This window comes from Cyprinus carpio, chromosome B24 (assembly GCF_018340385.1).
Source record: "Cyprinus carpio isolate SPL01 chromosome B24, ASM1834038v1, whole genome shotgun sequence".
In the NCBI taxonomy this organism is placed as follows: domain Eukaryota; kingdom Metazoa; phylum Chordata; class Actinopteri; order Cypriniformes; family Cyprinidae; genus Cyprinus; species Cyprinus carpio.
In genome coordinates, this window is record NC_056620.1 from 21223799 (window position 1) to 21249120 (window position 25322).

At 33.7% G+C, this 25322-nt stretch overlaps 1 pseudogene; it reads left to right on the top strand.

Annotated features, from left to right (window-relative positions):
• Positions 1–274: 274 nt before the first annotated feature.
• Positions 275–25322, top strand: LOC109088574 (annotated as a pseudogene).

The window sequence follows — 25322 nt, forward strand, 5'->3', positions numbered from 1 at the left end:
TCTGTTTAGCTGGTGTAAAACTCACTGTAAAATAACAACACCTTAACACGTCTGTCAGCAAACACTCGTGTCGCTCTCCCTCCATCTCTACAAACTTTCTTCTCAAACTCGGAGATTCCAGATAGGTTTCGAGTGTCAGTGCTTACCTTTGTGCCTCTGTCTCTAAATATTTGTGTAGTTTTTTCTCAAACTCGGAGAATCCAGTGTCTCCCTCCTTTCCCCCCCTCCTCCCCCCCTTGCTTGGTGGGTAATTTTAGTTTCCCAAAAAAACGCTTTGAATAACTGAGGGACTGTGAAATAAAAAGCAAAAAAAGTGACACAAGCTGTCAGTTGAAGGAAGACAAGCAAGACGCAGCCACAGCTATGCCTGAGCCCACAGAAGGTACATCTCTCCATTTCCTTCAGCCTTTTTCAGTATTTATGCTACTTCTACTATTTATTTACTAGCAGTAGTAACTAGTATGTTTAGTAGTGCCAGTATTGTTGGTGACAGTAACAGAAAGTCTACAAAGCATGACAAGACTAGAAATGATGCGAAAAGTTTGATTGTTTTGCGTTATTAGACCTGGATATGGAGCTTTTGTTTATTTATCAGCTATTATTGTTTATTTGCATCATCAGAATCACTGATAAGTGAATTGTTTTCAACAAAACTGAGATTCGCTGATTAGTAACTGTGACTTTTCTCTTTGATATACACTCTCAGAAAAAAAGGTACAAAAGCTGTCACTGGGGTGGTACCTTTTCTAAAGGTACACTTTTGTACCTTTTAGGAATAAATATGTACACTTTAGGTACTAATATGTATCTTTAAGGTACCAATATGGACTCTTTATGTAAAAAGCTGTGCCTTTTGAAAAGGTACCGCCCCAGTGACAGCTTTTGTACCTTTTTTTTTTCTCAGAGTGTATGACAGATATATTGTAATTTGTCTCATATTGTGTTGTTTTTACTATTTGTCATTGCTTCAAATATTTTTTTTTTTACAGTATTTTAATGTGCTTTCTTTAGTATGCAAACTTTCTGAGGTCTCTAAACAGGTGCAAAGTCCCCAAACACCTCAAAATAACATTAGAATTAATAGAAGGATGAAAGCTGAGGAGGAGGAGAGGTGTCATGAATGAGGAAGGGTCAGTGTGAAGAGAAAGAGCAGAGCAGATGTGTCAAGGCAGAAAGATAAAGTTGGACAGATGGCAAAATGAAAAGCTTCCTGAGCAAAGCTGAAACAGTATCACACACCAGTGACGGCTTCTGCTCTGAAGTTATGAATGAAGTCAACAAAACCTGTATGAGACTAAAGCTGTGCAGTTTCTCATCTCTATAGCACTATATTGATGATCTGACATGTTTTATTAGTATGCATAGCATAACTCTCAACTGCATGGCACAGATTAGATAGATAGATAGATAGATAGATAGATAGATAGATAGATAGATAGATAGATAGATAGATAGATAGATAGATAGATAGGATAGATAGATAGATAGATAGATAGATAGATAGATAGATAGACGTGTTAAAACATACCAACATATTAATTCATGTTAGGAACATGGTAAATCACACTTGCAACATGCTAAGCCATGCTAGCAATGTGCTAAATCAGGCTAACAACATTTTTAGAAACATGTCATGTTTAATCATACTAGCAACACGTTAATTCATGTAAAAAACATGCTAAATCATACTAGTATGCTAAAATATTATTTGACATGCTAATCGTACTAAAAACATGCTAAACATGTTAGACATAAGCTAGCAACATGTTAATCATGTTAAAAACATTAACAGCATGCTAATCCTGCTATCAACATGCTAGCAACATGCTAATCATACTAACAAAATGTAAACAACATCCTAATCATACTACAAACATGCTAACAACATACTAATCATGCTAGAAACATGTTAAAACATGCTAATCGTGCTAAAAACATGCTAGTAACGTTTATTTTATTTTGTATAATGTGCTTGTCTGTACTTCATGTTACCAATGCATTAGCAATGTAAAGTCTTTTTACCATGCCAATACAACTTTATGATAGATAGATAGATAGATAGATAGATAGATGATAGATAGATAGATAGATAGATAAATAGATAGATAATATGTATATGTAATTTAACATCATTTCATAAAAATGTTGATGTAAATAATGTCGACTGTCTGTCTGCAATCTAAACTATGCATTAACTGTTTACTAGAAAGCTAAATTGGTGCTCGTAAAACCTTATGCTCTGTCAGACAGTCTGTGATTTGCAGGTATAATGTCACAAAATATATTTCTTCCTCCTGTCATAGCAGTTTATCTTTTTTTATCCACCCGTTCTACTGAGTGTGTAAGATGAGAAACTGTGTGACAGTGTGAGAACGGGACGAGATGAAGCGCATAGGGTGAATGTGTCCGGTGCACATCTACTGGTCTTAGCACAGTTCCTCACAACGGCTTACAGATCATTCACACCACAAAGCCTGAGAACGCCTTCATCAAGTCTGTCATATGAAACTTTAAAAGCTTAATGTGCACTCAAAAAAACAGTTCGGCCTAAATTTAAAATGTTTTTGAATTGCATATACAATTTCCATCTATTTGGCTTGCACAGTTTTGACATAACTAATAATATTTGATTTTATTTAAATAATCATATTTTCAAAATGCATGTTTAGATTCAGTTCATTGTGAAAACAATACAGTTTATTCAGTTAAAAAGTATGAATATGGTTCAAATCTGGAACAAGTGATATTTTAGGGAAGTTTGTTCTGTCAAGGGATGAAAAAAATATAAAGTGTTTATATCTCATAATTCAGATTTTTTTTTTTTCTCAATTTTGTGAAATGATGTGATTATTAGTAAGTTTTGAGATTTTAATTTAGGAATAATTGTGAGACTTAAACTCAGAATTCTGAGATATACCCGAAATTGTGAGAAAATTCAGAATTGCAAGATATAAAGACAAAATTGCGAGGTATAAATTCAGAATTGCAAGATATGAAGTCAGAATTATAACATATAAACTCAGAATTGCAAGATATACTCGTATATAATTGTATGGGAAAAGTCAGAATTGCGAGATATAAATTCATTATTGATTGAGAGAGGTTTGTTTTTGATTGATATATTTAGTATTGTTTGTGAGAGTGTGAGTTTTGAGGTGTATAATCTGAGGTGTGATATTTTAACTCAGAATTGCGAGATATAAACTCAGAATTGCAAGGTATAAAATCAGAATTTTGAGATATTAACTTATTGTTGTATTAAATTAATAATTGATTGAAATATATTAAGTTTGCAAGTTATTGGGTTAGACTTAGCATTTTGTTTTATTTATTAACTAGGATTTGGGTTTTTTCAGAATTGTGAGATATAAACTAAGAATTGTGAGGTATAAATTCAGAATTTTGAGATACTAACTCAGAATTGCGATATATAAAGAAATCATTGATGTATGATAAACCCTACACATTTGTCAAATGATTTTAAGATACTGGAAAAGACAATGCCTAATTTAAGACGAGCAGAATCTGAAACCTTGAGCCACTTTGGTGGAGACACATTTTATCTGCGCTCTTTCATTTAGAGCGAGTGTGTAAGTCCCTACTAGGATCCAATTAACAGTTCAGATGCTAATAAAAGCGTGACCCTCGAGACCTTCACTAAATCCATACCTACGGCCACATGACTAGACTGTATATCATATGCCACAAAACCTAAACACATTTTGAAGAAGATCTAAGATCGTTGACCTGTTCGTCCCTTTCACACTCCACAGTAAGATATAAATATTTCCTGATGACCTTTGCCATTTCTATTTTCACCTCACCTCGTTCTGTAAATCACAGTTTATTGAACAACTTTATTCATCATCGATTGAGTAAAAAGCAGGGCAACAACAAGAGAAGCCAGACGTTTGGAGAGATATTACTGTACTGCAGGAAAAAAAGAATAGGAAATCACGTCATCTTTTCCTCTGGCAAATCAATCCCTTGGACCGGTTCATTTCTCAGTTTAACCTTTGCTTCATCGCCCCACCTTTTGAATGAATGGCAGTAAATCCGATCAGCAGCCTGTCAGCAGCGTTGATTTACACAGCGTCGCTCTTAGAAGGGTTCTTCCAGATGCTGTTGTCCGATATGGTAATGCCACAGAAGCCCTGGGGAGAGACAAGCTCTAAAAATACTATCATATGCTGATAATCGTCACTTCAGTTTCACAGAGAACACTCTGGAGAGCTGATTTAATAGTATTTGCCACCATCGAAATGCAAAGTTAACATAACCTCAAACTTCTATTTAAAGATGCAGTTATGGTTTTCTAATTAAATAAAGCTGCGCACATAAAGACATGAATAACGTTTTCAGATGAGATCATAATGAGCTTATTTAAAGCTAATTTATTTAAAATGGACCAAACATATTGAGATCTTATCTCCTGTTATTGGACACTTTTTCTCATGAAATAAATAGTTATGCAAAATGTATATTTTACACTACAGAGTCTGCGGTCAGAAATAGTTTTTAAATTAAAAAAAAAAGTATCTTCTGCTCACCAAGGCTGCATTTATTTGAAAAAAGATACATTAAACACTATTATATTGTGAAATATTATTAGAACTTCAAAAAGCTGTTTTATATGTGAATATAGTTTAAAATGTAATTTATACCTGTGATCAATTTTCAGCATCATTCCTCCAGTCTTCAGTGTCACATGATCCTTCAGAAATCATTCTTATATGGTGATTTGCTGCTCAAGAAACATTTCTGATTATTATCAATGTTGAAAACAATTGTGTTGCCCAATATTTTTGTGGAAACTGTGATACATTTTATTTTTCAGAATTCTTTGATGAATAGAAAGTTCAAAAGAACAGCATTTATTTTATAATCATGTTGACATTATCAATTTTGATCAATTTAATGCATCCATGCCAAATAAAAGTATTAATTTCTCTTAAAAAAATAGTTTTACTGACTTTTCAGCTGTATATACAGTATATATATTCACAATGGTAGCCATCAAAGTCCAAGACAATTGCTATAACAACCAGTGCAAATATGCTGCATAAAGTGCAGATGTAAAATCATTTTTAATTTACTATTAAAAAAAAAAGCCTGAGACCACTGGTGAAAATTTTCTGCATTTAATCCAAAACCAAACACTGCCATTATTAATCAGCACAACTGACAAAAATCAAAACAAAATCATTTCCAGGTTTAAATGAAACCATTCAAGATTTTCAATGCTGTCTCTGGCAATAACATTTTTGATTGCTATTTTACAAATAAAGATAATGCACAGAAAAACATGCACGTAATGCATGCTTGAAACTTGTTTGCATTTGCCAACAGCCTATGACTGAGATACTGTATCAATCCAGTTATTTATTATGACCCTGCAGCTGCCAGAACATTATATTACCATCAGCAATCTGCCTTACAGGTCAAAAGTCTGTGACATAAAGAACCACCTCACTTAAAGATTTTTTTTGTGAAGAAGAGCTGTGTATATGTGAATATGAGGATGTGAAATATACTGTTATAATATGCAACTATGTGATAGCTATGATAGCAAAATCAATAGTATTACAAACTTTTAAAAGGACGGATCATGTCTAATCAGTCCTAATTGCTTAGTTAGAAGCTAGTCTCAATATTAATAAATTAAATTAGTAATTAAATTCCTCTGGAGTGACCCAGGATCAAGTGCTTAGCTAAGGGGCACAATGCTGACAGACTGGGTCTCAGACCTTTAGCCACTACGCCGCATCAGTCATTTACGTGCACAAATATAGACAGTCACCTCGGCACCCGTCTCATTACATGCTGCATTATTGGCCACCCAGATTCACTGATTTGGTAAAGTTTGAACGGGTGCTTTTAAAACATAATCTGCATTATATCTGAAATGCCTGAGTGATAGATGGGGGTTTAGCAGCTCTGTCGGGAGCTGCTGGTTGTATACGTGTGTGTGTGTGTGGAATTGTGCTAAGACAGGGAGCTTACCTTCCTAATGTGCTAAATCCAGAGTGTAGTACATTGTGTAAAGTATTACCTCAATCCCTCTGAAACACACACACACACACACACACACACACACACACACACACACACACACACACACACACACACACACACACACACACTGTTGTGTTTCCATGTTTTATGGGGACATTGCATTGGCGTAATGGTTTTTATACTATACAAACTGTATTTTCTATCGCCCTCACAGGAAATTTTGTGCAATTTTAAATTTGTAAAAAAACTTCATTCGGTATGATTTATAAGCTTGTTTCCTCATGGGGACCTCAAAAATGTCCCCACAAGGTCAAAATTTACTGGTATTACTATCCTTGTGGGGACATTTGGTCCCCAAAACGTGATAAATACCAAGTACACACACACACATCTTAGGTCAATCATGAAGACAAAGTTTCTAGTGAGGTGTTTATTTACCAAATATAAACCATAAACACTAGATATAAAACATTTATGTGTTACTGCTGTCAGCCAGGAGTTATTTACTTATTTACTTACATTTACACTTACTTATGACAAACTGATTTTATAATATTAAAATTTATAGTAGGTGAAGTGTGAAATTTATGAGGCATAAATTGGAATTGCAACCGCACACAGTAATAACATTTGGAGCAGGATCAGAAGATTGGATCATTTTACTGAATCATGTTCAAAATGAACTAATCAAAGTCATTTCATTATATATATAATTTTTTATCTTTGTTATTTCTTTTTATATTTAAAATTTTTTAACTTTATTAATAATTTTTAGAATAATAAAGTGAAAAAAAATTTTACTGTAAATGCATAAATAAAAGCATAAATAAATAAGGATTGATGTTTAAGGATTGAAATAAAATATTCTAATATTTTTTATGCCACAAAACTTAGCAAATTTAGCAAATCAACTAATTTATTAATTAATTAAATAAAGTAATCACTTTATAAATACTGAAGTATATAACAGCAAATATAACAAATTTAAAGGGGTTAATTAATATTTATTGCAAGTAATTTCCAGTGAAGACAGACGAATAATATCATGGGTTGACGGATCATATTTTATAGAAACCTAAAAGAGTAACAACATCCTTCAAAAGGCAGCAGAGCTTTCCTGATCCATCCTACTTACTTTTTAAAAGATTGTGGCCACTGAAAAACATAATTAAACAGGAATGAGTCATCTACTTTACTTAAAGTCAATCTGAAGTGCAAACACAAAAACCTTGCGTGTGGCACATCCTCTTGGTTAACCAAAAACAAAACACAGCATATCTGCGGTTACAGTTCATTATACTTTAAGCTCAGTCATTTTGGACAGTTATTTGCCCGACCATAAGAGCCTGACTGTGAGATGCTTGCTATTTGATATCGGTGTGGTCGAAGGGTAGATTCCTGGCCTGACATCAGAGAGGTTACGATGTTACCGTGGCCTTTTAACAAGCGCCATGGCAACAAAGTGCCCTCCTGAGAACGAGGCGGATGGTAGGCATGCTGCTATTTCAGACCACATGATCAGAGAGAGTTTCTCATCACCAGAGTGGAAACATCTTGATGAAGTTGCATTGACACCTCCAACTCCAAAACAAGAAATTAGTGCTCAGCTGGTATTGTTTTTCAACTGCAGATGCTGAAATTAGGTCATATATATCAGAGTATCTGCAGGTTAAGACCAAGTAAAGCAATCATTTGAAGGGAACATAAATCTTCCTCAGTAAATGTCTTGTTTTCCAGTGAAAATGTCTAAAAGATTCTTAAATCAAGATATATTTACATGAGACGCAACATGACATACATAGTCTTGTTTTCTGAGAAATGTATTAAAATTAAGTGAGTTTATGATTAAAAGAAGGAAGAAAACCAAATCTGCCAATGGGCTTAGAAAAGTCAACTTAATTTAAAGGGAAAAGGTTTCTGAGAGATATTTGTTCTTGTTTTAAGCATACGCTCACTTAATAAAATTTTCTCAAAAATTTTTATTAAAAAATCTTCATTTAGCGTCTCAAGTAAATGTATCTTGACTTAATGATGTTTAGATATTTGAATATAGAATATTTTTTTTGCGGTGCATGCAACATTTAATGCAATGATGTTATACACACACACACACACACACACACACACAAACACACATACTGTATAGAGAGAGAGAGAGAGAGAGAGAGAGAGAGTAATTCAGTTTAATAGCAAACAAGATGTAAACAGTGAAATTAAACATTTCTAATTTTAGTTTTATTTCAAAATTCACTTCTTGTGCATTAAAACAGCCCTTAACCAGTAGATTCTAACCTATGTTTATTTAGCAAACTATGGCATCACCTTTAATAAGATTTGGCTATATTTTCCAATTCTGAAAAAGACAACTCAGTCATAGGTCTTATGTGCACACGGTATGTGCGTGTAAAAATATACAGAAGAAAGTCTAAAACGGTGAGGTCAGCTTATGCCACCTATATTTTTCTGGTGTCATATTTATAGGATTGTAGAGCATCTGTGTGGCTGAGGATTCCTATAGCATATCAGCTTACTACACAGAGCTCTGGAATATATTTATCATCAGGCTAGATGATGTCAGAATGGTTACATAGTAACTTAGGAGATGGTCATCAGTCATGATTCACGGAAACATTTTTGGTCAGTCAGGGCCGCAGTTTGAACATTATGAAATTAATGTATTGTAGAAATACACATATTTTTATGTTAAGTCATTTTTAGGCTAAAAATGCCTTCTGTCAGGTCATTGGACCGTTAATTGAAATATATAAAATTCACTGTACAAAATTATTTTTTGAAGATTATTGGAGTACATTTTACATGTTAAATATATGCGCTATATTATACATTAATTATATGCTTACTTAATCTGTTGTCTAATGTCACTTTTTTGTCTCATTTCTTCCCACAGAGGTGAAGCCAGAGGGTAAGTGACACCATTAACTTGCACTGACCATTTCCAAATTAGAAGACCTTTAAATATAAAAAGCAAAAAGTACAGAAGATTTCTTTAGTTTAACGTTGTTCTTTCATCTGCAGAAGCTCCAGAAGAGGATGGTAATAAATCTAAATGGTTATGAAAATCCTTTAGCAACTTCCTTGCATTATTTAAACCACATACTAACTATATAAATCACTTAGAATTTATTTAAGAGTTCTAAGTTGGTGTGTATGAAAGGACTGTATGATATAATGTGCAATGATACCTATTATATTTACAGTGAGGTGTGTGTAGGCTAATACAATTGCCCTACCCTATTATGAAAATGAATGTAATAATAAAATGAATGACTGCAAAAAGTGAGAAGAGGAAAGAATGGTTGTCTCTTTCCTTGTGCATGAAGCTCACTGAGAATTCAGTTATTTCAGTGATACTTTAATTAATGTCCTTCATTGTTAAAGAAAACAACCCAATGTATTATTGTTTTATGCTTGAATTAATATGTTTTAAATATTTGCAAGGAATATTTAAAATGGAAACAGAGTGTGTTTCTTGTTGACACCATGAGTTGTTATTTACAGGATCCCTATCTCTGAATATCCGAGTCTGTCTGCATGTGTGCATGCATTTTTGTGTTTATATAACATACCTGTCACATGCTTGCAGGGCGAACCGAGCTGACAGGACTTTTTGTGGAGAAGCCAAAAAGTGTGGTAGCCATCACAGGTATAAAAACGCAAACACATTATTAAAGCTTCAAATAGTTGCCATAATAAAACAACCCCCATTAAAGGATGAGTGCTGCATTAAGATTTTTTTTTTTTTTTTTTGACACAGGTAAAGATGTAACATTTGTGGTTAAGGTGGACTCCACCAACCTCACACGCAAACCCACCATGAAGTGGTTAAAGGGGAAGTGGATGGACCTCGGCAGCAAAGCGGGAAAACACATCCAGTTAAAAGAGTCCTATGACAGGAACACGAAGGTTAGAGGGGACTGTGTTGTATTGAGACTCAATTTAATGTAAAGAATATTCATCATAACAGGATTTCTGAACTCATATCCAGGTTTGATGACTGTATGGTGTATTGAATGAAAGCCTGGTTCCGCCATGGGATGAAAAAAAAAAAAATAAACGTAATTGACTTATGTCACAATTCAGACATTTTTCTTAGAATTGCGAGATTTTAAGTCAGAATCGTGAGATATAGCCTACATTCAGAATTGCAAGATATAAACACAATTATGAGAATAAGAGTCGGACTTGTGAGATATAAACTTGCAATTGCAAGAATAAATCAGAACTGTGAGATGAAATTACCTTTTCTATTATTCTGTGGTGGAAAGAAAGATGCAGAATTGTGGGATGTAAACTTAGAATTAAGAAAAAAAAAAAAAAGGTCAGAATTGCAAGATGTAAACACAGAATTGTAAGTTTACATCCCAGGAAAGATAAGGTAAGATTAGGAAAAGGTCAGAATTCTGAGTTTATATCTTGAAATTCTGACTTTTTCCCTCAGAATTTATAAACCAAGAGTTATAAACCTTTATTTTTTTATCTTGTGTTGGAAACAGGTTTCTGTAAAATGGATCTTGTATAAATTTGTATAAATCAAAGCTGAAATGTTAATGGTATTCATTATATCAACAGAAATCCTCTAAATTCTTTTATATTAGTACTATATTGAATGGCCTTTTATCTACAATATAGAATATAGATTTTATTTACAGAGTTGATCAATTTAAATAAATTTGTGACATGTATTTTATTACACATCATCCTTACACATCACATTTCTTTCACTCGTTCCCTCTCAGATCTACACGTACGAGATGAAGATCGTCAAGGTGGTCCAAGGAGACGCAGGTGGATACAGGTGTGAAGTGTCTGCTAAAGACAAATGTGACAGCTGCACCTTTGAGATCACTGTGGAGGGTTAGTGTGTCTTTCACAACAAAAATAACACTAAAGCACCATCTTAGTAGAATGACTGTTCTATATTTATCTCTCTTCCTTTTCTGTAGCTGCTGAACAAGAGGAGCAAGCAGATATTTTGTCTGCCTTCAAAAGAGCGTGAGTCTGAGTAGACAGAGAGACAGACAGACGTCAGCGAAAATACACTTTTCTCACAAGTATGCAGTCACATATTTAGGATTTAACAGGACTAAGTACAATAATTGAGCAATTGAACCGACCATTAAAAAACACATCGGTTAGTTGTCTGTTAATATAAATACTGGGGTAGGGATATTATCAGAACAATATCGAAATCGGCCGATAATAGCTTTAAATGTAAATATCGGCATCGGCCCGATATGAAAAATTATGCCGATATGTCTTGCCGATAAGAGGAATACATTAACTCACATGTGCTCAGGGTGTGCTAGTGATTAGATCACGTCAGCATTGTGGCTCATTCTTGAAGCAAAGTTTTGCCTGAATGGTGATTGGATTGACTGTTTTTGATTGCTGCATTTAAACTGAGAAAACATGTACTCATTCAGTGTATGATAGAGTAAACACTTCACCTGCAGCAGCACCAGCCTTCCCCAGGTCCTAATGCCCGCTTAGTAAGGAGTTTTAATTCTGTAGGGGGCGCTGTTGGCCTACTTCTAATAAAATGAAAGCAAAATACACAAATAATATTTAGATTGTGTTTCTGATTAAATAAAGCAGTAACTGAGGCCATAAAATTATGAGTATGTTTTGATTTAAAGGTCAGAAGCTATAGCTTACATGAACAAAAAAATAAATAAAAATCACATTACACTTAAATTAAATAATTTTATATATACCTACTGATTTATTCATAAATGTGTAATATGTTATATTTTTAAGCTAATTATGAGCTCTAATATATTTACAAATGCTAAATCATAAAATAAAATGTTAAAGCTACCACTGCTTCTTTCTGAAAAAAAAGAAAAGAAATACAGTCATTAATATATAGTTTATTTAAAGTTATTTTCAAATCTTCAATGTACTGTCATTATAAAATAACTTTATTATTGTTTATTTAATTCTAACAAATAAGTTCCTGTTAAAAACTTACCAAGATAAAATATATATATATATATATATATATATATATATATATATATAAAATAAAAGAACAAAAAGAAAATTTTTTGTGTTGTTGTGTTTTGTGAATTTTGTGTACAAATGTGTGTGCATTTTTGTTTTTGAGATGTTTTTCAAGAGAAAAATGTTGTGGAAAAAATGTGGGGGTGTGTGTATTTTTTCAAGGCACTGTACATATATAAAACTCAAAAAATAGTTTTTAATTTGATTTGAAAAACATTTCACACAATACACATATACACATATGTATTACATATATATGTTTTTGATATGTGATAATGTTATGACGTGTGACGTGTAAATTAAGTGAAAAAAAAATACTTTTTTGAGATAAGTGAATATATATACACACATACATATATTAAGTTTTGTGAATTCAACATGTACTCTTGTACAGAGATGCTGGGGAGGACGAGGGTGAACTGGACTTCAGTGCTCTTCTCAAAGCTGCTAAAAAGTAAGTGTTCTCTCTGTCTATTAAAACCACACTCCATCTCTAATAACCACTTACTCTTATTTATCACATCACTCTCTTTCTCAGGAAAAAGAAGCCTGAGCCTGAGCTGGAGATCGACGTTTGGGAGCTTCTGAAGAGCGCTCATCCCAGCGAGTACGAGAAGATTGCGTTTCAGTACGGCATCACTGACCTGCGTGGCATGTTGAAACGACTCAAGAAGATGAAGGTCGTGGAGCCCAAAGTTAGCGAGGGTACGAGAAAGAAAGATCAGTCAAAACTCAAGTCTCTGATCTTCTGTTTGTGACTGTGTGTTTGTGTGTGGGATGTTTCCACAGCGTTCCTGAGACGACTGGAGTCGGCGTACTCCGTTAACAAGGGAAAGAAGATCGTCCTGTCTGTGGAGGTGACTGACCCTAATGCTGAGGCCAAATGGCTCAAGAATGGCCAAGAGATCAAACCCTCTGCGAAGTGAGAATCTAGAAAACACACACAAATGCATTGCATTTTAAAGACACATTCTTGAGAAAAGCACTTTCACTTGCTTATGTGGAGAAAACTTTAAATGTGTTAAAATTTTCTCATGCACCAAACAAAATGGCAAAAGTAATGACATTTCACTAATAGGTCACCAGAAGCCTGGAGAGCCAAACTTATTTTATGTTTAATATTGTAAGGAAGCATCACATATTTCTGTGATTGAACTGTCTCTTTGTATGGCAGATACATCATGGAGTCTAATGGAAACATTCGAACCCTCACGATTAACAAATGCAGTCTGGCAGATGATGCGGCATATGAGTGTGTGGTCGGGACTGATAAATGCTTCACGGAAGTCTTTGTTAAAGGTGTGTGTGAGTTAATTACCATTTTTTTTTAAATCAAATTCATCTGGAGAGCTGCAGTGCTTTCATTTCATTCCTTAACATAGACCTCTGCAAAATCATAAAAAAAAATCCAGGATATGTTAATTAGCATTTTTTCTCTAAGAATCACTTTGCAAACTAATGTAAAAAGAGAGTGTAAAACAGTAAGCTCCTCTAGCATTCTGAAGACACTATTATAGTCCAGCGTATACAATGCAACAATGCCTTTATCTAGTACAGTGTTAAAAATCACTTTATCAAATTGCATTACAGAACCTCCGGTCACCATCACTAAACTGCTGGATGATTACCAGGTCGTGGTAGGAGAAAGAGTGGAGTTTGAGATTGAAGTGTCTGAGGAGGGAGCACACGTCATTTGGTAAACAAACTACAAACAGGCAATTATTTACATCATCAAGATACATAAACACTATGTGAGGTGTATGACCATATATAATGTATATATGTGACCCTGGAGCAAAAAAAATAATAATTTTTCGAAATTGAGATTTATACATCATCTGAAAGCAGAATAAATAAGCTATCCATTGATGTGTGGTTTGTTAGGATAGAACAATATTTGGCTGCGATACAACTATTTGAAAATCTGAAATCTGAGGAAGGAAATCTAAAAAAATCGAAAAATATTGAGAAAATCGCCTTTAAATTTGTCCAAATGAAGTTCTTAGTAATGCATATTACTAATCAAATTAAGTTTTGATATATTTACAGTAGGAAATTTACACAATATCTTCATGGAACATGATCTTTATTTAATATCCTAATAGTTTAGTTCTATGGCATAAAAGAAAAATCAATAATTTTGACCCATACAATGGATTTTTGGCTATTGTTACAAATATACCCAGTGACTTAAGAATGGTTTTGTGCTCCAGGGTCACAAATGTAATATATGTACATAAAATAGGAATCAGCATAATTGTTTAAAAAGTTGATAATAATCAGAAATATTTCTGAAGACTGGAGTAATGGTGCTGAAAATATTTACATTGAAAAGAGTTATTTTAAATGGTAAGAAAATTTCACAAAATTACAGTTTTTTTTTTTTAAGATTAAATAAATTGGTGAGCATAAGAGACTTCTTTCAAAAACATTAAAAAATCATATTTATCCCAGAATTTTGACCGGCCATGACTGTATGTGTAACTGCAGGATGTTTGAGGATCAGGAGTTGTCTCGAGATCAAAAAATTCAAGTATCGTTTTAAAAAGGACGGGAAACGCCACTGTCTTATTATTCAAGAAGCGACCATAGAGGACAGTGGGATGTACTTTGTTTACACCAACGGAGGCCAATCGAAGGGAGAGCTCATCGTTGAAGGTAAAATCTGATCTCTACTTACAGCCCTCACCAGTTGTTTAATTAGTGGTTGTGGAGACTAAAAGTTCTTCTCTTTGTCAAACTCAACCCCAGAGAAGGAACTGGAGGTGCTGCAGAGCATCGCAGATCTTACGGTCAAATCAGCAGAGCAGGCTATGTTCAAGTGTGAGGTGTCTGATGAGAAAGTCACAGGGAAATGGTTTAAGGATGGCGTGGAGGTTAAGGCCAGTGACCGTATCAAGATTTCCCATGTCGGCAGGTCAGCATTCAATCACGTGTTCACTTTGATAAGATGTATTTGTACGGGTTTGAAACATGTGTGCGTGTGACTCCAGGATTCATCGTTTAACCATCGATGACGTCAAGCCAGGGGATGCTGGAGATTACACGTTTGTCCCAGACGGTTATGCGCTCTCACTTTCTGCTAAACTCAACTTCCTGGGTGAGAAGGAAACTCTATAGTCAGCAAAACTATCTCAGATTTGTTATGACCGTACATAAACAGACTCATTCTTTTTTCTTTCAGAAATCAAGATCGACTATGTTCCCAGACAAGGTAGGACAAAAATCAAACCCTAAGCCAGATTTTTTAATTTCTTATTCTAACATACTAATTTGAAAATATGAATGATTAACCTTTTTTTACCTGCTAATTGGCCAGGGCTGCCTTTCCCAAAAGCATCATAAGCTTAAGTACATCGTAGACCCATTGAAACCAATGGAGCTACGATCAATTTAGGCTTACGATGCTTTTGGGAAAGACAGTCCAGACTAGTTCTGAATACATAGTATTAACATAGAGTTTATGAAAACCACACTTGCTTGTTTCCACTTACTTTGTCTTGCTCCTTTGATCCTCCTAAGATCCATTTGGATGTGGCTGGTAACATGGTTTCTCAGAACACCATCATTGTTGTTGCTGGTAACAAGCTGCGTCTGGATGTGGAGATCACAGGAGAACCCGCTCCCACCGTCTGCTGGATGAAGGGAGACAAGGTACGCATACAAAATAAAGACTATTAATCGGTAGTGATCATAATTATGTCATTTAATGTTATACACACGCTCCAAATTAGGACGCACTGATATAGAATCTCCACCAGTTTACTAAAACTTTTTTTTAAATTATAACTTTTTTGTTGATTTAATTTATGCTGAAATTAATTTTTAAATATTACAGGAAAAACCTAAAACAAAATAAAACTGGAAATGTTGCCTTGGCAACTAACTGAAGTGTATATTTAAGCACTAAAATTATTAACTGGACATAAATAAAAACTAAAACTGAACTAAACTAAAACTAACACTGAAATAAAAAACAAATGAAACGTAAATGAAACTAACTAAGAACAAATAAACAAACAAGGATAAACTAATAGAAAGGACAAAACCACAGCAAAATTTAAAATTATTAAAATTAAAATTATATAGAAATAATCATTCTAAATATTAATAAAACTGTAATAGTATATAAATATTAAAATAACACTCATCGCTACATCCTTCAAATGACATCAGACTTAATATAAAGTGGAAGACTGCTTTTAATTGAATTTATTTATTTTTATATTTTTACACAGGTATGACTGCAGTTAAAATCAAATGCATGCTTATTGCCAGGGTTTTAAATAGAAACTTGAATATACACAAATAAACAAACATAATGCATGCATGCCATGGATAAAGAACTGACCGACTTTTTTATTTTATTTTATTTTATTTTATTTTATTTTATTTTATTTTATTTTATTTTATTTTATTTTATTTTATTTTATTTTATTTTATTTTATTTTATTTTATTTTATTTTATTTTATTTAATAACAATATTTTGTGTATGTTTGATCAAAGAAATGCCGGTTTGTGAGCAGAAGAGACTTACAATCGCTAGCTTTTGAATGGTATTTATGTGTGTTTATGGTGTATTTATGTGAAATTAATAAATACATTTTGCTTTGACTTTTTTAATGTTATTGGTATTGGTCTGACGTATTGTATTGGTCTGATAACCATCTAACAAAATTTTGCATTATGTGTTAAATATGCTTTGTTTGTAATGTATTTTTAAAAATCAAAAAAACTATAGTTTAGTGTTTGCTAAATGAATAAATAAAACGGCTGTACCTGTGTGTCACAGCAAGTGACAGACGCAGAGGGACGTGTGCGCGTGGAAAACAGGAAGGACCTCAGCTGTTTCGTAATTGAAGGAGCAGAGCGAGAAGATGAGGGCAACTACACCATCACTGTCACCAACCCCGCAGGAGAGGACAAGGCCAACCTATTCATCAAAATCGTAGGTGTGTTTCCAGCACTGCCTCTTTATTCCTGCAGATGGCACTGTGATTCTGACCAGAAACTGAACCAAATTTCAATTTCCAAAGACATGCAAACAAAAGTAGTTCTGCAAGCTACAAACACTACAGTGATCTTTAATGATTTAATCATTGTTGGAGTTTGAATGCACCTTTAGGGTCTAAATGCACAATTAGCTTTACATTAATCAATTGGCCAAATGCTTTTATCCAAAGTCACTTACACTGCATTCAAGGCAAAGATCTTATCAGCTCATGCAATCCCTGGAATTGAACACATGCCGTTGTAGATGTTCCTGAAGTCTCTGCTGTGTTGCAGATGTTCCTGATCCTCCCGAGAATGTGAAGTGTACCGGAGTAGGAGAAGACTGTGCCACTATTATCTGGGAGCCTCCGAAGTTTGATGGAGGAGCACCTTTAAAGGGTAATACACACTTGTTAGAGGTATAACACTCACACACCTGTAAATACTAGGGATGCACCAATGTATCTGCCAATAATCGGTATCGGCCGATAAAAGCTATTATCTGCATTATCGGCAGATAATATCGGCAGATTATCGACAGATATTTAAAAACAGTGGATAATCAGGGCTGCAATTTATGACAATTATGAAGGCTATAAAACCCTATAAAATTTATAGAAGGCTATATTTACCCTATAAAACATGCGTAATTCAAACCAGGGTTGCCAGGTCTAAAGTTTTCCCTTCATAAATCATTATTTGTAATGCGCCTCCAATCCAATATTCACAAAGAGCTTTATTACTTCTACTAAGAAACACAGTCTAGCTTTCAAATTCTGTACATCTTAACATAAAATTGTATGTTCTTAATGTGACGCTCTTAGATCGCTGTAGCACTTCAGTTCAAGCGCGAGTCTCTTCCACTTTAATACAAGTTATAGCACAAAATAAACATGAATGAACATCAGAAGGTATGTTGAGAAATACTTACCAAAATGTATCATGTCTCATATAATCACTCAATAAAAACACCAGAGGGAGCTTATTTAATTTTACATATGTATGTTTGAATAAATCTGTCATGTACAGTTTTTTAAGAAGTATTTTTATGAAAACTACCTTACGTGCAACTGAGTAGTATACAAACGTTGTTGAGTGTGATTTTTATATCTGTAATAAATAGCATTGAATATAATAGTGTTGTTGTTCATTTTAACCTCTTATGTACCAAATGAGAGGGTTCCCTGTACAGTTTGCAGCATTAGTTGTGTGACATTACTTTTCCTTAAGAAAACCAAACTATTGGCATCGGCAGATATCATTCTGAATAATCGGCTATCGTATTGGCTGAAAAATGTCGTAATGGTGCATCTCTAGTAAATACCTAGTACAGATAACTCAGCCATGCCCACTTAGGTACTAGCACAGTATTTGACACAATTAGAAGAAGTAACTGCATCATAGCAGGAATCTGTTTTGCTTCTGTTTCTTAGGCTATCTAATGGAGAGGAAGAAGAAAGGATCATCTAGATGGACGAAACTTAACTTTGACGTCTATGAGAACACAACATACGAGGCCAAGCGCATGATTGAAGGCATTCTGTATGAGATGAGAGTTTTCGCAGTCAATGGCATCGGAATCTCGGCTCCCAGTCTCAACTCTAAACCATTCATGCCAATCGGTGAGAAGGCTGTGCTATTGCTTTGTTATGAATTTTTTGGAACGTCTCTCACTTTAACTCCTTTGATTTTTCTCTCTCGCAGCACCCACCAGCGAGCCCACAAAGCTGATCGTTGATGATGTAACGGACACTACGTGCTCACTGAAGTGGCTGGCTCCTGAGAAGATCGGAGCTGGAGGGCTGGATGGATACATCATTGAATTCTGCAAGGAAGGAGGTGAGTCATCTGCTGGAATCATCTGTGCCTAAACCGAACACCTAGATAGTGAAAGCAAACCTACTTCACCATTGTGCACTTGGGCAAGGATCCTCCAAGAGTATATGTGGATAAGGTATATGTGAATAAATAATGCAAGATAAATAAAAGGGCTGGGTGATATAGCTTATGAACAATAACTTATTTAATGTCCAAGGCAACATTTTCCCTTTTAATTTAAAGAACTAAAATAATTGAATCTAAAGCAAAAATGAATAAAAACTACACAGACATATAAAAAATAATAAAAATAAAAATAATAAAAGTGACAAAAACACACACACAAAAAAAAATTACTAAAACTTTATCTCAGAATTAAAAAACTATCATAGAATGTCAATGTTACTTAAATTGCACTGTTTTGATTATGCATCACATATGTATTAATATTTATGTTTTTGCTCTATGATTTAAATTTAAATTGGAGTAATTATTTGAACTTTCTAGTAGTTGTTTGCAAGTAAATCCAAAATGTTAAATGTACTATTAGTAAAATAATAAAAATCTAGTCAATGTTTTATTTAAATGAACACTTAATTTAGTATTTTTATTTATATGCAACAATATCTAGTTACAAATAGCAATAATTATGTTTGTGTGTGTGTGTGTGTGTGTGTGTGTGTATAAACATATATATAAACAGACAAGCAACTAAAACACTAAAATCTGATTTTTGAATCAGCTCATGTAAATAAAAATATAACTTACTGTACCAACTTTTCCAACTGAATTTCAAATGGAAGTCTTTAACACTCGAGTTAATCTCATAACAATCGCAAGCTAAATCACTGCAAACATATGGAGAATATTCAATATATCATCCAGCTCAATCACATGACCTAGTCCTTTTTTTAAAATATAAATTAATACAATTATTTATTTGAAAAAAAAATCAATATTTAATCTTTGTTTTAAAATATATATTTTTTAATATTCATTTGTCATGTTTAATTCATTATTATTGTATTTAATCATTATAAATATGTAAATATAAATATATGTTTTAATGTTTTAATTATTATCAATAATCTTTTTATATTTCTTTCTCTGTCTCTGCGTGTCAGAAACGGAGTGGCATCCTGCTAACACGGATCTGGTTGATCGGCAGAGTTATGTGGTGAGGAACCTTCCCACTGGAGAGAAGATGGATTTCCGTGTGGTTGCAGTGAATGTGGCGGGCCGCAGCCCTCCTGCACTGCTCGAGCAACCCGTCACCGTCAGAGAGATTATGGGTGAGGAGACAACAAGATTCAGAAAAAAAAAAAAAAAAACTGTTTCTTCACAGTGATGTTCTGCTCTCGTTTCAGAGCATCCTAAGATCCGTCTGCCTCGTGAACTCAGAACCAAGTACATCAAGAGAGTCGGAGAGAAAATCAACCTTGTCATCCCCTTCCAGGTGTGTGCATGTTAAATACATCTATGATAAAGCACATCGCTTCACAAATAAACAAATGCGTGTGTTTTTTCAGGGCAAGCCTCGGCCTGTTGCCACGTGGCTGAAGGACGGCCAGCCGGTGGATGAAAAGAAAGTGGGGGTGGGTGAATAGAAAGTTGAGGCTTCATGATTTTAATCGTTTATTCTGTGATTTTGATCTGTTGTGATTAGAGAGTTATCTTAAAAATTGAAAACATGGAGGACTCGGCTAACATAGACATCCGGATTGTAGGTAAGATAAAATGGTTTTAAAGATGTGTAGATACTTTTTCACTCATCTTGCATTTTTTTTTCATTAAAAAATAGTGTTCGACCAATAAGAATTTTTAATTGGCTGATGCTGATTTTGGTATATAGAAATCATAGTGGCTGAAATGATAGCTTTATTTTTTTTATACAATTTCAAAGTACAATATTAATATGCTATATTGATGTAAAAATATTAAATTACCCCCCAAATTTTAATTTTAATTTAATTTCAATAACACATTTGCAAGTTTATGGTTGGCTGCTGTAGGAATATGATTACATGACATGCAGGTAAACTAAATTTTTAACCTTTTTCCTGTTTTTATTTTACAATCATTTAAAATGAATTCATTATTTTACATTTTTAATTATTATTAATTTATTATGTTTATTTAATTATGTAAATATAAATCATTTTAAATAACTTTCATTTTACATTTTGGATTTATAATTCATTTATTAAGTTTATTTCATTACTTATGTAAATATAAAAATAATTGTCAAATTATTTATTTGAATTTTACATTTTTAGTTTTTATTTGTGGGAATATAAATGATTTAATTTTGCATTTTTAAGAGTTAATTAAATCTTTAAAATATTTATTAAATCTTTATGATTCCTAATTAGCTTTCATCAACTCCCAAACCTCACGAATCCCAGTTTTGGGAAACTTAAACTGACAGCCCTGAAATCTCCCTCTGTCTTATCGCTCTCATGCTGACCCCTGATTCACTCCAGAGACATTCATCAAGTTCATCTGACACTCTGACTCTCTTCCCAGATAAACCTGGCCCTCCGACACAAGTGCATGTGACAGACGTCTGGGGTTTCAACGCAGCGTTGGAGTGGAAACGACCCAAAGATGACGGCAACTGTGAGATCACTGGCTACACGATCCAGAAAGCAGACAAGAAAACCCAGGTGAGAGATCTGATCCATTTATCCACCAAAACACCCATTAAACGGATTGTTCACCTAGAACAGTCTGTCATCGTTTACTCACCATCCTATCTTTCTCTGACTTCAGCGTGACTTCAAACTAGTAATAGAGTCATATATGGCCTACTGTTTTGGTGATTTATCATCATTTTTGACCTCAACAGCATCCATCTATTTACGGTAGGGTGTTTGGAACACCATGAGGGTGAATAAATGATGACAGAACATTTATTTTTGTGTGAATGACTCCCTTTCTCCATCACTTCCTCATGTGTAACGCTGTCACCCGTAGGAGTGGTTCACGGTGTATGAGCACAATCGCCGCACTAACTGCACCGTCTCTGACCTGGTCATCGGAAACGAATACATGTTCCGCGTCTACAGCGAGAACCTCTGCGGTCTCAGTGAAGATCCCTGCATGAGCAAGAACACCGCCATCGTTGCCAAGACCGGTCAGTGTGCTGAGTGATGCACATGTCTGAAAAATGCCACAAGCTTAGCTGTTCGACTGCACTGCAAAAAGAAAAAATATTGAGAGCAGATAAACAATGGTTACTGTTGTTAACTATTTAGAGCTGCACGAATCAATGGAAAATTCAATGGACACAATTTTTAAAAATGCCTAATAAAAATTATATATATATATAGGAATTTATTTTCAAAAGCAGACAACAAAAATCTTTTTTTATATATAAAACATTATTTCATTACTAAATAAAAATATAAAATGAATAAATAAACTCAAAATAATTTCACTGTAAAATACAAAAAAATTGTACAAATCAAGAATTTACAACTTTGTTGCTTATATTGGAATATGGCTATATATAATTACAACGCTAATACTATATAAATTACTATAAAATTGCTAAAAGAAATTCAGGAATTACTAAAAAATCACAAAATTACAAAGCAAAAACTACTAAATAAAAACTAAATTAGAAATATTACTTGAATTGCTTTATTTGTTTGTTTAATTAATGAGTGTTTAATTTAATATATATTTATTTTTTTTTGTTTTACAACTGTAAAATTAAAATTCTAATATGTATTGATTAAATTTTCATAAAATACGATCACTTAATGGTCTTCATTTCTTAATTTACAAACACTGAACTTTTAAATTAAGCACTTCAGTATGGAACATGCAGACAATGTATTTATTCACTTAATTCCCAGCCGTTGAAATTTAATTTAATCGTGCGGCCCTATAATTATAATAATAATAATATGGTACACTGAAAAAAATGATACCAAATTAATTTTAGCTACATTTAATATATATTTTGAAAGTTAGTCAACTAAATTTGTTTATTTAAATGAAGCTAAAATAAATTAATTGCAACCACTTAAAAAAACACAAACATGTTACATTGTCAGGATTATGTTTGCTAGATATAGTGTTAGCACACCGCAAACAAATGTTTGTAGATTTTGATGTCAGTTTCTCAATGTCATGCTCTCAGGTTTGGAACATAAACAAGCTTCCTACAAGGAGAAGGACATGAACTGTGCTCCGAAGTTCACCGCACCCCTCGTAGATCGATCTGTGACCATCGGCTACAGCATGGCCATCAGCTGCGCGGTCAGAGGCTTGCCAAAGGTACAAGACACTGATCCTACTGTCAAACATACTTACTGAACATGAGGACCCCCGACAAAGTCTTTGGTTTTTTAGTTTCAAGCCAAACCCTACAGGTGAACAGTGTAAAAACATTACCTTACAGATATCACCATATTTCCACAGATTATTAATCACAGTATAGAAATTTTATATATTTAATTATGTATAGATATACAAGGAATTATCTAGTTAAATATGCAATAATTTGCATTAATCTTGTAAACGTAAATCTGAACACCAGATAAAGACAGATTCAAAAGTCGAAGGTTTTTAAAGAAGGGATTTTGGATTTTTTAATTATCAGAAAATTCTGTCAATAGAGACAGAAAAAAAAAATATATATATATATATATACATTTACGACATGTTTTTAGGAATAAAATGTTATATAAGATCAGATATATGAACAAACCCCGCTGTAAAAACCATCAGAATATAGATAGGAATAAAAAAGTTTAGTAGATGTACTGTAAGTGCTACTGAAGTGGAGGTCATATTTTGACCTTTGAACATACATTTTTCTACAGATGCAACACAAGTGTGTTATACCCCAAAATCTTAAAACTGACTAGTGACTGACCAATATTTTTGCCAGAAATGTCTTGCCTTAACATAAGTGACAATGGACCACAAAACCAGTCTTAAGTGTACATTTTTCCAAATAGGACAATATTTGGCCAAGATATAATTATTTGAAAATTTGGAATCTGAGGGTGCAAAAAACTCAAAATATTGAGAAAATCACCTTTAAAGTTGTCCAAATGAAGTTCTCGGCAATGCATATTACCAATAAAAAATGTAGTTTTTATATATTTATGGTAGGATATTTACAAAATATTTTCATGCAACATGATCTTAACTTAATATCCTAATGATTTTTGGCGATAATTTTGACCCATACAATGTATTTTGCCAGATAAAGCCAGATTCAAAAGTCGAAGGTTTATAAAGAAGGGATTTTGGATTTTTTAATTATCAGAAAATTCTGTCAATAGAGACAGAAAAAATAAATATATATATATATATATACATTTACGACATGTTTTTTAAGAATAAATGTATATAAGATCGATTATGAACAAACCCGCTGTAAAAACCATCAGAATATCGCATAGGAATAAAAAAGTTTAGTGATGTACTTGTAAGTTCTACTGAAGTGAGGTCCTATTTGACCTTTGAACATACATTTTCTCCAGATGCAACCCAAGTGTGGTTTATCCCCAACTCTTAAACTGACTATGACTGAACATATTTTTGCCAGAAATGTCTTGCCCATTAACATATGTGACCCTGACCACAAGAACCAGGCTAAGGGAACATTTTTCCAAATCGGACAATATTTGCCAAGATACAATTATTTGAAAATTTTGGAATCTGAGGGGTGCAAAAACTACTCAAATATTGAGAAAATCCCTTTAAAGTTGTCCAATGAAGTTCTCGGCAATGCATATTGCCCAATAAAAAAATTAGTTTTTTATATATTTATGGTAGGATATTTACAAATCGTTTCATGCAACAGATCGTTAACTTAATATCCTAATGATTTTTTGGCGATAATTTTGACCCTACACTGTATTTTTGGCTATTAACTACAGTACATACAATTTATGCATTTATCGATCTGTTATCCAAGAGACTTATAGTGCACATTCAGGCTAACAATATGTACTTATTTTTTTTTCCTACACGGTTCCTGGGAATCGAACCCACCAACCTTTTGCTCTGCTACTGCAATGCTCTACCACTGAGCCTGCTAAGACTGTTTTTGTGTTCCAGGGTCACATATACTCCCCATCATTCACTGTGGAAAAATCTGTATATATCAGTTTTATGCTGTAATGACCCGAATACATACGAATTTATAATAAACAGTAATATTTCACTTCTGAGCAGAACAATTGCCCTCTGTGTTTCTGTGACAGCCGAAGATCATCTGGAGGAAGAACCAAAGAAGACTGATAACTAGGGGACGATACAAAGTTCCTGATGCAGAATACCCAGGGAGTTGGGACTCTCAACATCCGCAAAACCCAGCACCTTTTCGACAGCGGGCAAGTACTCTTGCAAGGCTTTGAATGATCTCGGAGAGAAGATGTGGTGGGCGTTGGAAAACGAAACTACAAAGGGTAATTTACAAGTACACACTGAAAAGAAACGGATGTAG